The sequence below is a fragment of the Motacilla alba genome, chromosome 1A (assembly GCF_015832195.1).
Source record: "Motacilla alba alba isolate MOTALB_02 chromosome 1A, Motacilla_alba_V1.0_pri, whole genome shotgun sequence".
Lineage (NCBI taxonomy): Eukaryota > Metazoa > Chordata > Aves > Passeriformes > Motacillidae > Motacilla > Motacilla alba.
Window position 1 is genome coordinate 31,061,317 of NC_052031.1, and position 20,351 is coordinate 31,081,667.

Consider the following 20,351-nt stretch of genomic DNA (forward strand, 5'->3'; position numbering starts at 1 on the left):
ATAAAGGTATACACTGCAATATTTGGATACAATTGGCTTTGAACTTAATTACATCTTTGCAAACAATTCCTTGCCATCGGATTTAAACATTTTGATCTTTTCAAGGGTGGGAAAAGCAGCATGATCTGCAAGGAAACTTAAAAACTATTTCACTAACTCATGATCTGTTATTAGATATTAGATATTATTAGTATTTCATGTGCTCCCATTCCATTCAATCATCACACTCCACCGAAAATTTGTTTCCTTCTGTAATTACTGGCTACTCTTAGAACAGCAGCAGCTTCACAATAAGTGTATGTTGCAGAGAGGTAGGCAGTGGTACAGCATGCAAACTCTCCTCTCTCCTTGCTACTGCTCGCACTAGAAGAATGTTCAATCAGTAGCCCCAGCTGATTGTTTTGGGGCTTTTTCAGGCTTTTCTTTTATAAACTGCTACCTAGTTGATTACTCCTCGGTTAAAGGCTTGTATGATAAAATAATGGCCAACAGCCTGTGACAAGTTGGCTATTGCAGAAGTGAAGTGAAAGCTGGTCAACCTTCCATCATTATAGAGGATTTCTTCAGGACAGTGCTGTAGGCCAAAGAGGCGGCAGGAACAGATATGGGAGAAATACCAGTAGCACATTACTGTAGCTGAGTTAGACACTCTAAACCATCTTTGGAATTGATGGATAAAACTAGACACCTCAAGGACAACTCACTGGAGCAATTTTGGATCACTATATTAAGATGAGCTGGACCTTTTCTGTAGCACCTGTTTTTCCCTGTTGATTAGGTGGCATAGTTAAGGTGGATAGCTAAGACTAAATTTAGTGTCTAGTTTTCAAACAATTTTTTAGAAAAAATACATGCAATCCTAAAGATCATCCTGGAATATACTAAATTATTTATCCTTTTGATAAAAACATGCCAAGCACATGCTCTGGAAATAACACATCTGAAAGGAAAGCAATCAGAATTTGAAACACAAAAAATCTTTATTTGATTTTCCACTTGTCCTAAGCAGTTTTTACCTCATTATGCCATACACCCTTCGCCATGCTTTTTACAGTTTTTGAGGTTTTATGTGTATCTATTGTATTTATGTGTTGTATTTTCAGAAATTAACAAAATAGTTACTATCTGCACATACCACTGTTACACATTAATATATTTATGTTCCCTGCTTTGCTCTATACCAAACTGAGATTGCTGGGAACTGTCCATAAAAACCTCTCTAGATCTCTTTTCATGGAGATCTTTTCATGTTTTTGTGGAAACAGTTACAATGATGCATATGATTGTATCTATAGCTAAGATTGGTTTCTCTTTCTATGTGCATTTCTGTGCTATTATCAGTCTTGAATTTCATCTGCAATTTTTCATTTTAACATTAATTTACCTACAAGTGTGAGCTTTTATTGTGTGGAAATACTTCACAAACAAAAATTTAAGAATGGGTTTGAATTGTTTATTCAAATTCAATACTATGTAAGCATTTATTTCAGAGATGTTTCTATCCAGGCACCTGTCCCTTGGTTTGATTTTTGTTTGTTTATTTGTTTGGTTTGTTTTGATTTTTGGTTCTGTTTGTTTGTTTGTTTAATTACCCATCTGTCATAATGCTATTTTCATTATTACCAAGCTCCATTACCATATTACAAAACACACTGATAAAAACCTATAACATAAAATATAGAGCTTAACGTGAAGCTTTACATTCACCAATTTTACAATATATAATTATTTCATTAATAGTTTATAGTGATAGAAATTACAACCTTGCAAATTGATATTGTTACTTGTTAATCAGAAAAATCAGGCACTCAGATATAAATTACTTTTTTTATAGTTTTCAAAATTTATTCAATAAATGTGGGTTCATCTGTTACTGATCCCTTACACTTTTTCCTTAAAATGAAATTAAAATTTAAATTATAAAATAAGCTATAGAAGATAATGATAATTTATTATCTCTGAGGGGAAAATCACAGCTATTTATAGAATGTAGTTATCTTACTGAAGAAACAAACAAAGGCTTTGCCTTACATTTCTGAAGTCAAGATAGCCACTCCTTTTTTTACTGAGAGACATCCATTGAAATGCTTTCCTTGGGTATGACCATAAACTATAAAAAAAACCTGTGGTGTGCGATGGATTGTTCAGCTGATTTACCAGCTAACAAAAGAATGCTACAAGAATCCAGCCACATCAGCCAGGAAAATGCCAGTTATTTTACCACAACTACTTGAAAATTGGGCATGAAACATTTATGTCACCATGGAAAATATCTGCATGCTGATATTCATTCCCAGTAACTTGGAAATATGGCAGTTACTTAAATAAACTGCAGCTACTGCATAACCAGGCTTATTTACACAACTACACCTAATACCAATTTCACTTCATTGTTTCTCAAAATGGGATTTCCACTCTTAAAAGCAGAATGAGACCAGTATTTTAATTTCTGCTCTAAATAACACAGAGGAGGACAACATTGAATGTGGCTCTCTGCCTGCAGAGAAACATTTCTCTGATGTTGAGCTGTTCCTTTCCTTTTTATTCCTCTCTCACAAAAATGATTCAACTTGTCTTGATGAGGGATTCACAGTCTCCCAAACACCCCGAATCAATCTGTTGTACAAAGTGCATTCTTTCCTTGGTGAAGAGGATTAATGCAAAGCAAATGCCGTCACCAAAATTTACAGCAACCCCTTCCAGTCCTTGTCAGTGCATTTTGCTCTTCTCGCTTCATCCACAATCATATTTGTATACTTCATCTGAACATGTTCCCTGTCTTTTAAGAAGCAAGAACAGAGAAAGGTTGTCCCAGTTTCACTGTCAAATAATACCACCTGTAGAGAGTGCCTGATTACAGTACAGAGCAGCCTCTCTTGCTATCTGAAAATATCACATAAGCCCAACAACGACAACAACAACAAAACCAACTCTGGTAGCAAGATGTTTAGTTCCAAGATGGATTTCTTTCATATAAAATAAAAAAAAAAAGATGGTTTTATAGCACATAGTATCAATATTTGTCACTGTCGAATGAGGTAGAGAACTGTAGACAGTTGAGAAAATTAATTTAGTTTCCTCAGGATTTAGAGTCTCCAGGACAGCAACTCACAAAACAGTAGCAAGCAGAATCTGGACAAAATCCATACACTTAATAAATTACTTGAGTGTGTGGCTAAGGCTGATCATCATCATCTCATCTATGCAGATCAGAGATGTTTTTAAGCAAGACATTTTGAAAACCTTTTATTACAGTATATGCGCAGTCTACTTAAGTTCATTGGGATTTGTGCTTGTAACTGGCCATTGGAAGGTGCAAAACAGCATAACAGCATCTTTTCTCCTGGTCATGAAGGTCATGCGGATTTCTCAGGCTCATCAGTACGTGATTGCAGCCCTTTGGGCTTTGTTCTGAAAGAGAAGTTCTTATGGTACAAAGCCCTTATGACAGATTTGTTCTCAGATCTTCATCTTTAGATGGTAATGCAGAGCATAGAGCTGTCATTCAAGCTTTTTCCACTGTCATCTTTGCTAGTAAATAATGTATTTGATTCAGTACCTTTGCAGCTTTATATTGCTGTCAATGCACTAAAAAATAATAGGTTAGTGCTCCTGCCAGAAGTAAGAGAGAGTTATAGCGGGGGATCATCAAAGGAATCAAGTGTGTTACAGTTATATGTTATCCCTCCCTCCCTACCTGGGATCTTGATTTCTCTGCAAACATTTCTTACAGATTTGCTTATCCCCTTGAAAATTTAGAAATTTCTCAGAGAGACACTATAAAGCCATGTCCATGAGATTCTTAAACCAGCAGGCTGTTGATTTACTTTTCAATGACAAAAGGCTTGATCAGATCTTCTTCACTTCGGGCCATTATTCTGCGAAGTACCTCTCCTTCTAAGTCTCAAAAATCATTCTGAAACTGAAAGGTAAAAGCACTGCATAGAGAATGAATGCCAGTTCAGCCCTTTTCAGATCCCCATTTCTACTGCAGTTCATGCACTTGGCTGAGGATGCAGTCACAGCATTAAATTTGTCTTATTGAAAGAAATAGTGTAAGTGTGTAACGCAATGATCACTTACAATGTTTTAAAAAGTGATTTAACATTCCTTCAAATAAATGCATCACAAACCCATCAGCATGGAATGTTGTGAGGAAAATTACAATAAAAGAGATTTTTTCAAGAAGCAAAAACAGTGTTCTGTATTTTAAAAACACTATTACAACTAAATTGCAATATAATTACAATTAATTTAAATTAATACAATTAGAATCTTTTTCTTTGTGTATCATAATATTAGTTTCAGAAACCTGCCAACTGCAAAATTTCTTGTTGTTTCTGTTGCCCTTAAAAAATTGACTACAGTAATTTTCAGCCAAAGACTTGCAAATGATACTAATGTAGGAATTTGAGTAAATTTGATAACTACAAAATGATCATTTAGAATTAAGTGATAATATAAAAAATCTATAAAGAATGAAATAAATGGCAATATTTCCATGCTTATATTTTGAATGTGTCTGTGTATTTCTCATTTTATTGTATTTTATATATGTATATACTGTCTCAAAACATTTCAAAAGATGATGTCTACTTTAATAATTTTTAAGGCAAATGGATTTGGATACCAGGGTTGTCCAAAGATGTATCAGATCCTCTTTAAAATTCAAGAGGGTGTTCTGTTTTACTGACATATCTCTAGACTATTTATTACTTGGAACTGCTATTTAAAACAAATACCTGAAAAAAATATGATACCATAGGAGTGACATCAATAATCCTTCCAAAGATCTGTTGTGAGCCTAGGATGAAGGTGTCATTGCAATCTGTTGTATTTATGAAAGTCCTGTTTAAATCTTCTCTTTACTCACTTCTGTAGTTCTGGGTTTGTAACGCATTCATAGTTCTTTCTTTGCACCTCTGTTATCTGGTTTCCTCGTCTAATCTCCATTTCTGCTCTGGTGTCCCTGCAGCATTCCCATTCTAAAAAAAATCTGCTAAACATTTATGTGTAGTAGAGGGTAAAAAAATAGTTTACTTCAGCTGTGAAGGGGAAAACCAAGCCTTTTGTGCAACCTTTGCCCACTCCTTGTTATTGAAACCAGCCGGACGTTATCTATCTCCTCACCTACTCATTTTTGAAACTTTTTTGGATTAGGGGAAAATGGCCCCAGCAGTAAAACCTTATCTCACTTGTCTATGTCTACACTGCTGAGTAAAGTAGGACTAAAGAGCAAGCTCAAACCCTAAACACAACCATTCATTCTGCTTAATAATTTACATACTCTCTGGCATGGTTTTCACGTGTATCCTCCTAGTCTTCTGGAAAATGCTTGGTGTTGCAAGAACCAAGGGCCATTCCCCCACCCAGAGCTCTCTCCACCCTGCAATCCCCTGCTAACCTACTATCCCCTCCAACACTATTCTAGCAAGTCTTCCGCCTTAAATACACCCACAAGTCCTGTCTATGACTCCTCAGAACCTGTAACAGATGCCCTCAGTAACAAGCTCTGAATACAACATTCTGGGCTTCAACATTCTTTCATTATTTCAAACATATTAACTGACGTATAAAGAAAATGAAAATTCATTACTCTATCTTTGGATCCAAGGATCTGTCCCAGATACAGGCCCAAGGCTAAGAATATTACGTGGCTGTGGCCAGTCTGTGTCAGTTGTCCTTAGAGGGGAAGAGAGTTCCCTGGCTGTTACAAGTAGGAAGTGTCACCAGTTGTTGCAGGGGTGAAGATGCAGGCCAACGTTACTGCTGATACAGAAAGTCACTAAACTTGTCAAGGCTTAACTATTTATGGGTCACACATTCTTAGTATGAGGGCCTGGAGTTTATATGAAGTTTTCTCTTTTTTCTTTTTTTTAGTCTAAAGTGACTTCACTAAGCATTTTGGATCCAAGTGCTAAATTCTTTCCTTAGGCTAAACACATAAACAATCAAGAAGGGCTCACCTTTTTTAAAGCACATCTGATACTACCCTTTGAATGTAGCTCACTGTACAAATATGTTGCAGAGCATCATGTCTTTCCCTTCAACTCCAACAAGCTTAAATCAACAGCTTTCATATCTTTAGTAAACTGCCTCCCAATAACTATAGCTTAGCTGGGGCTGACAGTGATATCTAAAGCACCCAGCTAAAAATGTTGGTTTTGGATAGGCTTCATAGTGGGTGAATAATGTTGTTGGTATTATTGTTTTGTTTTAATCGTACACTAAATGTGATGTGCAAAAATTATCTAGGGAGAGATAAAACCTACGTATAATGCCTTCCATCAGGAAGCTCCAAGCTCTAAGAAGTGCAACAAGTGAGCGCACCCCAGTAATCACATTTTTTCAGGCAACGGTTTCTGAAGGAAACACTTGTGTCTTGTCATAGATTGAACTCTCTCTTGCCAGCTCATGAGACTGTCCAACAAGCAGTTGCTAGATTGGATCTTTTGGGAAATTGTCTTTAGGTTTCTAAAACATAATGGAGTTCAAATTTTTCAAGACAAAATAATTTTGCAATCGTATACATTACTACGAAGCTTTAGACAGAAAAAGAGGGGCTCATTACATACAGACATCTCCAGATACAGAATAGCAGAAGTGTATGTGTCTTCTGAAACATTTTGATCAGTTTCAGGTATGGAAAGCATAGAACCAAACATTCAATATATGTGCATCACAGAAAATCACTTTTAAAGGTCTTAGCAAAAGACATTGTTCCATAAAAATAATATCAAGGCTACTATCTGAATTAGAATAGCTGTAGGAAGGAGGGAATTCAGTGCTGAAGGAGTTAAGGATTATACTCTTTTTTGAGTAGGAAGTTGAATGGGAAAAAAGCAGGGAGAGAATCTGCTCAGCCTCTGCAAATGGAGCAAAAAATGATCAGCTTTGGAGAGGATAACTACCTGTCTTTTGGCAAAATTATTATGGTGTGTTTCAAAAATTGTTCTCTGCATGAGACATCCCAAGATTATTGTCAAATCAATGGTTGCCTACTGTGGTGAATGGCCTCAATTAAGAACCTGGGTAAACTTCATAGATTGATGAAAATTCTTGTGTTAATACACTTCTTAATGGACAGCTTTATCTAACTACATAGGGCAGTGAAAGAAATTATTCCACTCATATATTTACATCATGAGATCTTTGAATGAATAAGTTTTATCCTTTCTTGAGTCTATACACAGCTAATAGGTCAATAACTACAGGGAGCACCCTGAGCTTGAATAAAATAAAGACATATTCAAAAAGTTAATTCAGAGCTTAATTTTAAAGCAATGTCAAAATAAGGTAAAGATAAATATGTGAGTAAGGAGAGTAAACAGAAACCTTGGATATGGCTAATACTGTATCCCATTTCAGTAGAAAGAGATCATAACCCTTATCAGATAAGAGAAGCTCTAAAATGCATCCATTTGGAGTGAGGTGCTTTGGGAAGAAAATATTGAGGAACTCTGGGAAGAAAAGTTCATTTTAATGTAGATGTCCAAATCTTAAAAATTATTGGAACAACATAGTCAGAAATAGCAGAAAATTGAACTTGATTGCCAAAAATGTCCTTTGAAATCCTCTTTCTGAGACTTACAGAAAGAAACCTCTGATAGCACTGTGCATGCACCCTTCCTCTCCAAGAAATATTAGCTTCCCAGTAAGACACTTTCATGACTTCCCTAGAAACTTCAAAACTGCATAATCAAGAGTAATTTTTGTTTAAATAAATATAATTTGCATCATTTATGTTCCTTCTTTCAAAAAAGTTTATATAGCACTAATAGGTGCTTGTTTCCTCTTGTTTCTAACTTCTTGTTTCCTTTTACTAATTTGGATTTAATTTAGGCTCTAATCTCATCCACAAACTGCAACCATCAGATTGTGAAAACTCACTTATTCTTAATTTTCTGTGTGTAAGTGTAAATGTGAATGTGGGACAAAGAAGACTTTTGTATTAAGGAAGTAAAGTACTAACATGGCAGGAAATAGGATCTGATGTCATTCTGATTGATGTTCCTTTCTTCAGTCTAAAAATACTGAGATACATGACAAACAAGATCTGTCCAAATAGAGCTAAGGAAGTCACTACACCCCATAAACATAGGAATAGAGGGAGCTGCTGCTGTATTTGCAATTTGCCCTTTTTCATACAGTCATGTTCCAAATTTGCAATGCATCAGTATCTTTTTTTTTTTTTTCCTGAATCTGCATTTAAGCTTTTCAGTTCTTAAAGTCAAATGTATTTATTCTGTAAGTCCAACACTTGGTGCATTTGACAAAATAGAAATAGTTCTTCTCTCCTTTCCTGTAACTGCAGTAATTTAGTCACATGACACAAAATGAAACATACTCCATAGCAAACACCCTTATTGTGCTGTGTTCCCAATGGTATTTTTTATTTCTGCTTTGTCTTCATCCATTGAAGGACTGCAGCTAAGGCTGACTTCAGATAAGGCAACGTGAGTAGAGATGATGGTGATGATGATGATGATGATAATTTGACAAAGTATAAATTCTTCCCCAAAATGCATTTTCAGACCCTTCAAAATGATGTGAGCGCAAGCCAAATGTGCTCATTACCAGAATTTTCAAAATTTCATTACATACACACAAATGTAGGGCTATCATAATGCCTGTTTAATCTATTGATCCTGACATTCATACAACACATGAGTCAATTCCCAGCTTTCTCACAGATCCTAGGTTAGCATCTTAATTTCAGGGTACAAAGCAGAAACAAGAGAGCATTTTTTAGCTTTAACTCTATGGTATTTCATTAGTGTTTTTAAATCCAGTGGTTCTGGAAAGGTTTTCTGAACTTCATATTATCAAGCTATCGTTCTCTCTGACTCAGTGATGTCTCATATAAAATGGAGTATCCCAAACATGTGGATAGCCTATCCATAAATTTCCCAGCCTACATACACTCCACATCCCACCTCTTATGGTTCTTGCCTGAACTCAGGTTTGTTCTCTTTCTGACCGAGGATAGGAATGTGAAACAATTTATTTCATAGTTTAAATTGTTAATTTCTCCTGGGGCTATAGATATTCTGACAATAATGCAGAGAAGAGAGGAAATGAGGTTTCTCTTAATTCTGGTAGAATTGTCCTCTTTTCAAAACCATTCACAACTTGGCATTTAGGATCAGAGAAGTTTAAGATTTAATTCCTGTAAGCTAAACTGAAAACTAAATCTAAGGCGCACAGTGCAAATGGATGTTATAACACTCAAACAGAAAGAAAGATTTGGCTTTCTCCAGCAGCTTTGTCTGGATCTGGTCCATCTTCTTTGTTTTTTCTTACCTATGCTTGAAGAAAATTGTTAATACAAGGCCACAAGACATTTTAGTCTCAAACTAAGCGATTTTTTTCATTACTCTCGGAACTAAAGTGGATAAATAAAACCCCAACTGCAAAACACTTGTTTTTCAGAATAAAAAATATTTTTATTGCTTAATTTGGAAACTAAATTAAAAATCAATTCTTTGCACAGCCATAACATATAATCAGTCTCATTGACATAAATGCCCTGAAGTACACAAATTAATTGAAAACTATATTCCTCTGTTATTGCTGAGATCTGTCACAAGTAATTTTAGAATCCCTTATTGATCTTTCACTATTAAAATTTAGAAAAGCACTCATTTGCTAATCTGAACACTTCTGAGTTCATTCACAATAAAAATAATTACCATACCCATAGAAAAAATGAAATAATCAGAAAATACACCAATAAATTACCTCAAATATTACTCCAATATAGATAGAGATTTCCTCCATCAGAATTTTTGGATTTTTTTTTCTTTTGGAGGGTGAGCTGCTTGTTTGGGTGGCCTTTTTAAAAGCCACAATATCTTCACCCTCTTTGTTCAGGATAATGACAGGAATGTATGACAAAAGTACTAAATAACACACTTCTCTAAGACAAAATAAACCATATAGTCATATATGCATAACAAAACACGAATGTTGGTTTATAAACAAGAAATCAGTCTCATTGTATTTACTCAAAACATGACTATAATTTTCCAACTTTCTCTTCTTTAAAAATTCTCACTGAGAAACGAATGGAAATTGTATTCGTTATAAGTTCATCCAATTTGCCTTATACATCCTTTGGGTGTCATTGCCTTATTTTAGCTGACAATTCTAAATGATCCATATCACTACAAGAAGACTGGTAGGCAGAGTTTTTTAATTAATATTACTTCTTTTACTGTATTTTTGTAGCTCTGGTTAGCTAATTTTTTATGAAGTCTATAAGAAACTGAGAATATAGCTGTCATATGTAGGAGAAAAAAAACTCACTGAACACCAGCATCTGCTATCAAAGCAGAAAATAGCTGAACATTGAGTATTTCTACTGTGCCAAGTCTGAACACACTCAGCAAAGAGATGTTGGACACATCAAAAAAATATCTTCTCCATGAATATCCCAGCTCAGCTGGAGCTGAGGGCAGGTCTGCAGTAGCTGCATTGCTGGCCTGGGTTCATTAGCTGTAGCTTAGGGCTTGTCAATGAATAAAACACTCCTGTTCCTGCAAAGTTTAATGGGGGTTCACACCATCTGGAAGAAGATTCTTTACAACTTACACAAAATACAAACACAGCAAAATTGCGTTATTTTTTAGCTTCTACTGGATATTATATCCACACTACAGGACCCTTTCAAAGTACACTTTTCAAATGGGGCACGTTAGCAACTTTGGAGTATTTTAGCAACCTGCGGTTAAGTGAAGTGACCAACAAAGCTTTGTCTTTATGTTTAGGTGCATACATAGGTGGCCAGGCAGGACCAGGCTGAAATTTCTCTCATTGCATCTAAAATAAAATCAGGGAAGATATTGCAAACTTCATCTTTTCCATTTTTGTCCCTGTTCAATGTTGAAGACTGTAGAAGAAATTCTATTACCCTGAAAGTTCTTAAGTTAGCATGTATAACATGGCTTTTTGGTTTTATTTTCTTCAGTTTAACTAAAAATGTGCTTATCTAATGTAGAAGTATCACCCAAAATTTGAAGTCTGTGACTAGCTATTGTACTATAGGACATAAGGTGGATATAAAGAACTACTGAGCAGTCAAAAATCAGCCAAATGCATTATGATAAATCTGTTTTGAGTCCACTGATTCCTTTTCACACGAAAAAGGATGGCAATATGCAAATGAGGGAAAAGTCAGAAGTAAAGAAATTTCATTTACCTTTAGATTTTAAAACTGTTGCTGTTATACATGTACCAACACACTGCCTTTTATAGTCAACAGAGACAAATGGGTAGCTCCAGAAAACAATTCCACTGATTCATTTTAGACCTTTTTGATGAAATTAACTGTGGCCTTCAGATACCTATTTCTAATCACTGAGAATAAGACAAGATGCTTAGCTCCAATGTAGCTATTACTTTGCAAGTTTCATTAGGTTTCATGAATCAAACCTAGAGTAACTGAAATTCCAAATGCCACTGGCAAAGGCTCCTCCCCATGATGAAACTCTTTAATGTGGAATGTTTGTGACCTTGATGAACTTTCCTATGACCTTGCTGTGCACACAGAACACTATAAGCCCTTTGGAAGGGGCTGCTGTATTTCAGTGTGTCTGTCACCACAACTCATCACTGTTTGAAAGATAAAGGATAGGAAGAGTAGCTTGCAATCATAGCTGACAGGTCCTCTTAGCCATTCCTTTGTTCTCAGCCAAGAGCAGCTACATTTTCTATCAGATTTGTCAAACTGTACTTTTCTATGAGAGTAGTTGAATGATTTTATGAACTATTACTGAAACAATAAAACCAAACCCTACCAGGAAACCTAAGTCTCTGTTATTCAGCTACCCCAGATTTGTGAATAGGTGGGCTCTTGAGGATAAAAATCCTGACAAAGCTATTCAAATGTATGGTTATTTTTGGCCATTTTAATTGCAGTAGTGGTAAATTGTTCCTACATTCCATTTTATGGCCATGATGATTTTATATAAAACCTATACCCATTATTCCAGTGATTTGTATGGGACAGAAATATCTGTAGATCTAGATGGTTAATGTGCAGGCTAATGGGAGCTACAAGGTAATAGTCTGCCCTTAATTCACTGACTTCTTTCAAAGATCCAGCTCTCTGTGCAGCCTATTAATCTACTAATGACTCAAACCATTTCTAAAGTATACAGGCATCAATTTCAGCCTTGCAAGAATTTGTTTGCATCTCACTGGTTTTCTTCAATGTCAAAGCACTATCCACAGCATCAAGCTAGTCTATTTTAAGAAGTGCTTTCAAAAGATGTCCTTATCAGGAAAGAATTTTTTATTTAATAAGAAAAAAATATACACAGTATACAGCACAGATGAACTAAAATTTAATGAAAAAAATTCTACTGACTTTAAAAAAATCCCAGTTCTATCCAGTTCTATTGGATATTTTCATATTGGAAAATTGAAAAGGTTTAAAGAACTGGTTCTGACATCATTGTTTCCATAGATAATCCTGAGTAATACCTACACAGAGTAATGGGGAGGGTTGCAGACAGCTATGGATTCTCTGCATAGATCTTTCTGAATTGCATTTCTTTTCTTCCTTTTTGAGCTATTTAATTGCCTAGTTTTCAATTGCTATATCTTTGTGTCAGGGTCTGCAACTATCCTGTAAAGCAATAATATCTTTCATAAATAGAATGGGAAAAATAATTTTTTATTAGACAGACAGCAGAAATAACACAGCTTACACATTACATCTGAAAAATGTACTTTTCAGAGAGAAACAAGGTTTTCATAAATAGTTGTTGTTTTTTGTTGAAAGAACAATTAAAGTACACAAGACACAGCAGAGTATCCTAACTAGCCCACACAAAGAGTGGGTTAGTTAGGATACTAAAAACAGTATTGCTGGGATAACAGATTCTAATTCCCAGCCAAAGAAGGAAAACCAGGACTACCTTTGCATAAACTGTAATGTGCCTGTGGACTCATGGCCTCAATTTAATGGCCTCACATTAAAAAAAAAATAATTACTGAGTATATCATGTATTTGAGGGCAAAGATTGTTTATGATATACCTAGTATACACAAATTTTTAGGACTAAGTGCATCTTAAAAGCTAGTATTTTTAAGTAATTTGGCTATGATAATTTCTATTTGAAAAGTTGCACAAGGAACTTCAAGGACTTTTTTTCCAACTAGTTGTTCTAGTTCTTTTCTGAGTATGTAAGGTTCTTATATAGCTTGCTCATTCTATATTAGAGCAACTAATATGTGAGATTTAAGTACTCCTCCTCTTGGCCTCATCTTCATCTGTTCAGGCATGCTGGCTGGCTGCCACTGCTCTGCAGCTGTCTAGGCTGTCTAGGCTCTGTCTCTAGCTGGGGCAGTAGACACATGCTGTAACCTTGGTTTGACCATAACTTCGACTGTTTCTTCTGCTATTGCTTTCTGATCTTATTTTATGGTTGGATTCCAACCTACTCCATAGTATATTATCTGGAGATCCTCAGATTAACCCAATACCCTAAAAAACCCTGTGGTGTTGGTGCTATGAGAAGCAAAAATCTCTAGGATAAGGGATGAATGACTCCACAGTAGACAGAATCACTACAAAGGAAATGAAAAACTAAGTTTAAAGCAAAGTATTTTATTCACATGGAACTTTAAGGTAAGTAAGACATTTCAACACAAAATTCTTAATAATCTTGTGCATCAATAAATGCAGTGTCAGATTATTTCAAGTTACCAACTCAAATAATCGTGTTAATATCTTAAATGCATTGAATAAGCCTGAGAGATCCAGGATGTACATTGATACACATTTTCAGAACAAAAGCACACAAAGATATCCAAGATTGCTTTACCTGGCCAATAGCTTCAGGTACTGTTGTATGATGTGTACAAGTCACAGCAAATGACAAGCAAAGATCCAACAATTTTACGGAATCCTGATTTGTCTTTGGGAGAAACTCAGGAAAGTTCTCGTCACTATTTTTGTCAGGAACTTAGTGATATAAAAATATATTCTTAAATGTATTTTTCCAGTTTCTGGGAATTTCTTCCTGTAGAGAACTGCAAGACAGAAACTGACAGTACATTTCACATGCCATATTTTTTGTTTGTGCTCAGATGGAGCTTAGAGAACAACTCAGCTCCCTCTGAGTTGTTCTGCAAAGCAAAGTTCATCAGCAGACAAGGCATCAAGAAGGGTCCACAGATTGCATTGATTCTTTTCTAGAACAAGAGTTCACACATACAATTTACACCTGAGCCCTCCCATATAGATGCCTAAAATGTCTCAATTTGCACCTAAGTCTCACCCGAGACCACAATAAATTGTTGCAGAGTTCAAGCTATTTGATAAGAAGTAGATATTTGAAGACCAATTCAGTATCAGACTTGTGCATCCAAAGACATTACTGACAATGAGACAATGACTGAAATGAGATAATGACTGACAAAAAAATGTAAATGGGAAAAAAGAAATGATTATTACTGATTTTGTGGAATAAACAAATCAAAATAGTGTGATCCTGGGGCACCAGCAGAAGTTACATCAGGCCTTATTGTTAAAGAACAAGAAAGTCACCAATAAGTAAGAGGACATATGTGAATACCTGCAAACACATTGCCGTTGCCATTTGTTGGGAAAACAGGGTTTGGATCAGCGACCTGAGACCTTCCCCAAATGGAAAGTTGACTTCTACTTCCTTATAGTGCACTTTAGAACCATATACGTAAATATTGTCTGTTTTCTTCTCCAAAAGTCTCCTGGTGTTGATTTGTGTGTTAGGAGAAGAACTTGTTTGGTATGTGTCCCCTAAAATGTAGACACACATTTTTGACCTAATCAGTAGAGAAAATAAATGCATTATATACTAATGATTTTTACAGTTTTGAAGCATGCCAAGCACTGGCATTCCAACCATACTTCTATTTCTAAAGTTTTATCCACTCTGTAAAAATGTGATTATCTCAGAAGTGAGCTGCAAAGTAAACCAAGATTATAATAATAAGACATAATGACATGAAGTGAAAGCTCTTCATGTATGATTTTGATCATATACTCCAGTGCTTTCATCACAATGAATAACAAGTGAAGTACTGAAGATTAGTTCGATGTACTCATGGTATTGAAGAAATTCATTATGTTCTGTGAACCTGCTCAGGAGTTGGACTGTCATGTTACCTTGAGTGCAGAATATGATCCCATCAGAGTATGCTCACTGATGCTTAACATTTCTGCAAAGCTATCTACATTCAAGGGCCTTATTCAGAGTATTATAGCTGCAGGAGGGTTCACACGTAGCTCCTTAGGCAGCCAGCTCTCAAACAAGCAGGGGTTTAAGCTCCTCCATCATGAAATTCAGAACCTTTTAGGGGGAAGCCTTTTCCTTTTTCCTGATAATAGAGCAAAGAGCTTTGGAAACACTCAGGCATGATGTTTATCTGAACAGTTAATCTAAGTCATGTGCCTATATAAAACAGACATCTTTATCCCCTGAGATTTAGAGTACTGGCTTAATATTTGAGCACAACCAGATAATGAAGGATCTCTCCCTTCTTGCACAATTAGAGAACTTGATCACAAAGAGTTTCTAATACCTTCTTCTGTTCAGACCTCCTACAGTAGAGCCTAAATCTCAGTTATACAGTGTGAGCCTGAGCTGAACTATTTATTCTTCACTTTTCCTGTTGAATCTGGATCACAGCACAGGAAAAGGACTGAAATACTCAAAGGACTCATAAGAGAAAGAAAAAAGTAAAATAGATCTGTTTCTATCCTAATTATAAGGATGCTTCCTTCTGAGTGATGCCTTCTTACTTCTGACTCTGCATATTATTCTAAGTATTATTTGCAGTGTTTACAACAGCATGTTGCCAACATCTTTTTAGATTATAACTATTGTTATATTGGATTCTTATATAATAAATACTTAGGAAGATTCTGCAATTTTATCTAAAAAGCAAATTTTGGCTATTTCATTTAACCTTCTTTTAAAAGAAAATAAAAATAAGTAAGTCAGAAAGAAAATTCTCCTGCTACCTAAGAAGTTTTGTAATCTAATGAAGTTAGATTATAGTTATATAGTTATAACACAATGGTTATTTACAATTATACACTTGTGTCTGAACTGAGAAACTGATATAAAAATGGCTCTAGACTGACCGAAGTCCATCACTAGGATTATAATGAAAAGATGAATCAGGCTTCAAACCAGCAAATGTTAATTTAAATTTTTTCATGCACTTGTAAGCTTTAAAGCTTTGCCTTTTTTTTTTTTGTTTTAGCAGTAATAAAATGAGATATGAAAGGAAAACATACTCAACAGTCAATACATAGAAGCAGAATTTACATATGTGCACAGCTAATTCATGTCCAAAACAGATATTGGAACAATACCTAAAAAATAAAAACAGCAGTTACTTTTTAAGATTTACAGAGACTGTTCAAATGAATCACATTATTTCTGCAGCCAGCAACATGGACACATACAAATTTTTGTTAATGTATTTTGAGAATTTAATATGTTGCTTTCCTAGCTACTGTACTGTAGCAAAAGTCTTCTTTTTTTTTGTTTTGTTTTGTTGGTTGGTTGGGGTTGTTTTTGTTTGTTTGTTGTGTTCAGCTCCACAAGAATTAATATTACACTGGCATCAGTTATTTCCTGTGATCCACCTGAGTGGTTTAACAAAATAGACAGATGTCAGTGGATCAATTCAAGCACTCATCTGGAGGAAAGAGGTCACTTTCTTTTTTGAAAAAGGCCAAAAACTTATTTTTTGTGCCCACTCTCACAAAAATATCTCATGTTCCTTCCCTACAATCAATATAGTTCTATAAGAAATCAGAACCTAGCAAGAGGAGTTAACAAATGGCATCAGTTTCCTTGCATGTTCATGCAAGATTTCACACTTTCTGTAGTCAGAAATTTGAGAATCATAAGAGTGACTTGAACAGAAAGACTCTTCAGGACTCTTTTAAAATGCAGCTACTAAGATCAACACATTCTTTCACTCATAGACATTGGCCTGTCCCCTCCATTCTCTGTGCTCATGGTAAATAAAACAAAAATAGTTCCATTATCTTCATATAAATATAAATTTCACAAAGAAAGAAGTCACTTGCCCCACAGACTACCGTGGTCAGTGTGGCAGGAATGGTACCAGTTGCACAGCAGTATAAACAAAGTAGCATGGAGGGTAAAAAAGTGCCTGCAACTAGTTTTCTATTTTGGCAACTGTAATTTAACAAACAGCCGGGTTGCTCCTGGGATTTTGGTCACCTATCTTTCAGCAGTACAAGCCTTCTTCACTCTATTGCAATAATGATTTGTATAACTGAATATGCCAAACTGCCTTTCCAACAACAATTTCAATACTACTTCAGAACTGACAGGCATGAACTGCTGCTGTATTTTCAGTGTTATTAGGCAAAGCACTGATCTGGGAGTTGAGTTCATCTGTGACCTACCTGAGTTGTTACCTCACTTCTAGAAGAGAGGCTTATTATCTCTCCCAGGTTTCCAGATGGCTTTTCAATTATCTATTTATCTTGTACAGTTCTACTGACTAACTGCTTCAGCTGATAACTGCCAGCTGCCTCAAATTCTCTGTGATGCCTGATAGAGATCTTTCACAGTTGAGTCTGTTCTTGTAGTTACAATGCGCTGTGTTCTGTGTCACCGTGAGCTGCAAAAGAAAACAATTTGATTGGGCCATGGTTGATGGTTACAGAGAAAACAAACCTCAATAGAAAGACATGTTCTGGCTATATATTATCATAGAATTCTAGGTTCTAGTTATGTTTATATGAATTTTATCACAAAACTTGAAGTACATGTACCTCTTTCACTAACAGGACTAGGATTAAATGTTATGCTAGTGACATAAATGTTATGCTGCGTGTATGAATGAATGTGGAGTGAGACACAGGCTGACAATTATTAGCAGTTGATATAAAGCTTACACAAGGTGGCCTAGATGGTTTGCCAATACAATACTCATGTTATTATCCTGTGTATCACTTGGATTTGACAAGAATACACACCACACCAGCCTGCTTATGGACATGAGAGAAGTTCAAGATGTGTATTTATGGAACAAAAATCAGCGCAGAAAAAACAGAACGCAATCAGAATGTAATCCAACGTAGGCCAGAACAACACATGGTCGTAAACATGCACCCTTTAGATTCAGACTCTGGAACAAGAAGACACAACCTGTAATGTAGCAGAGAAGTTCTAAGCTTAGAAGAGGACCTGTAAAATTCTGGATTCAGCTAAAACTGTTTGTCAAGTGGCATGTGGGGGAAAGGGACTATTCCAGTAGGGGACTTACCCAAACTGTTAGTGGAGAGACTTACAAAAAGTATCATCAGGTATTCAATATTTGTAGCATTTTTTTTTTCTCTAGTGAAAAAATAATATTTTGAAGTCTTTTATGGTAATATCACTAAAAAACCTCAAGCTATTACAACCAAAACAGGATAGTGTTTAACATGCAACCTCACAAAAATCTATCAACTGGACACAAAATTAACAACCAGAGAGGTGGCTCTTATTGTACATATATTAGTTGATTTAATTTCTTCTTAACAGTTGATTTAATTTCTTCTTAACAATTAGTTCACTGAAAAATACAGAATGCCACACTCCCATACACAGACAGACACACATGCATACAGAGTTCTGAACCTTTAGTAGCTTCTTAAATTTCACTCAGAAATTATTAATGCTATCACTTCTTAAATATTTTTAATTTGAATAATGGACTTCCTACAGCAAAGGTGCACTGGGAAGACTGGAAAGATACAAAATGCCAACAGGGTTTTTCAATCTAAAACTGAGAACCAAATCACTTCAGCACCTTCACTCTACAGACACACACAGAGGAGTGTATTCACTTAAAAACATGATACCACTGCAATCAAAGTCCAAGTAAAAAATTAATTCATACATCAACTTCTAGTCTGAAGGCTCATGGTAATTTTTGTGCCTTTAAGCAGGCTGGAGGCACTTAGCATGCTGTATCTGAACTTGTGCCAACTGTGGGCCAGAACCCCACAGTTATACCTGCAGCTAGCTTATGTTCTGACTGCCTTGCACTAGAAAACATCTAATGCAATGAAGCACACAGCAACAGTGAGTCAATTAAGACCACCCGTCCTACAGAGAATGGTCTGAAAAGAGGTATTGAAAGAAGCTGCATGAGGCACATAGGTATATACAGAAGATGTTTATGCCTGTAATGGTTAACATATGATTGTACAATCTGCTATTTCTATATAATGTTGATATATGCAGTATAATATAAATACAGATTTATTTACAAGCACAGAATACATCAACTTGCACTGTATGTTACATACAGCATGCAGTATGTACTACGTAGTACAGCAAATACTGTCTGTGTGATATACCTTATCACATATAAGTGTAAAATTATAAATTTTACACTGTGTAAATTTATTGTGTATAATATATAGTATACATTTATAAATTAATATATATATATTTATATATATAAATATATATTTATTTTAGTTATGGCATATGCATGGAGGAAATAGAAGTATGCAATGAAAACCAGGTATCATTTCTATCTTCATGTATTTATTTTTCAGCTCTCTTTGATAATTACTTTCCTAAAATTATATAAAACAGTATGCAAACTTTACTATTTCACTGTAAAGGGCAATGTAGACATGCTTTGCATTTTACAGGAACTGTCTGAGGTCCTACATGGCCTACAATTTTCTCCAGGGAATAAAAAGTGCTTGGATATGGCAGACAACTTTAGACTGCTGTAATGCCATGTATACAACTTTCATTTGAGCACTGGAAGCTTTTTTAACAAAAGATTTTACATCCAATTTCATCTTAATTTCAACATTTTTTACCCTGTAATTTTGGGTCTGCCTGGAAGAGTTTGACCATGGCCATCAGTACCCAAGCTTTTTTTGCTTGCATGCCCTGAGTCATGGCTTAGTGTCTGTTCTCCCCTCCAACAAGCTTAGGGGGCCCCTCGTGGGTCCTTGGTCTTCCAAAGCCTGTAGTGCAACCTGCTGCCAGGACAGGCACTGTGACTGTGAGCATGCTGGGCACAGGCTCCTTTGACATGCTTGCCCAAGAGATGACTGATATTGCTACCTAAGTAATGCAACTGTGACTTCTACTTGCTGCCCTGACAGTCACCATGTTTGCTCCTAAAAATGCCCCTGGCCTCAGATATATAACTCAAGTACTACTTAGCTTGTGCAATGTCTCAAATTGACTCCACGCTGCTCAGTTTGTTTCAGGAAGAACAGTGTTTGCCCTCTCTACCAGTGAACTACTTGTGAGTACAGTGCCAGAATCTGCCCAGAGACTGTAGAGAACTGG

At 35.7% G+C, this 20,351-nt stretch overlaps 1 long non-coding RNA gene across 1 annotated transcript; it reads right to left on the reverse strand.

Annotated features, from left to right (window-relative positions):
• Positions 1-961: 961 nt before the first annotated feature.
• On the reverse strand, positions 962-19,386 carry LOC119708817. The gene is made up of 2 exons (XR_005259226.1): positions 13,833-19,386; positions 962-3,411 (listed from the first exon to the last, which is right to left on the reverse strand). It is a non-coding gene; the product is annotated as an uncharacterized LOC119708817 (long non-coding RNA).
• Between the last annotated feature and the right edge of the window lie 965 nt (positions 19,387-20,351).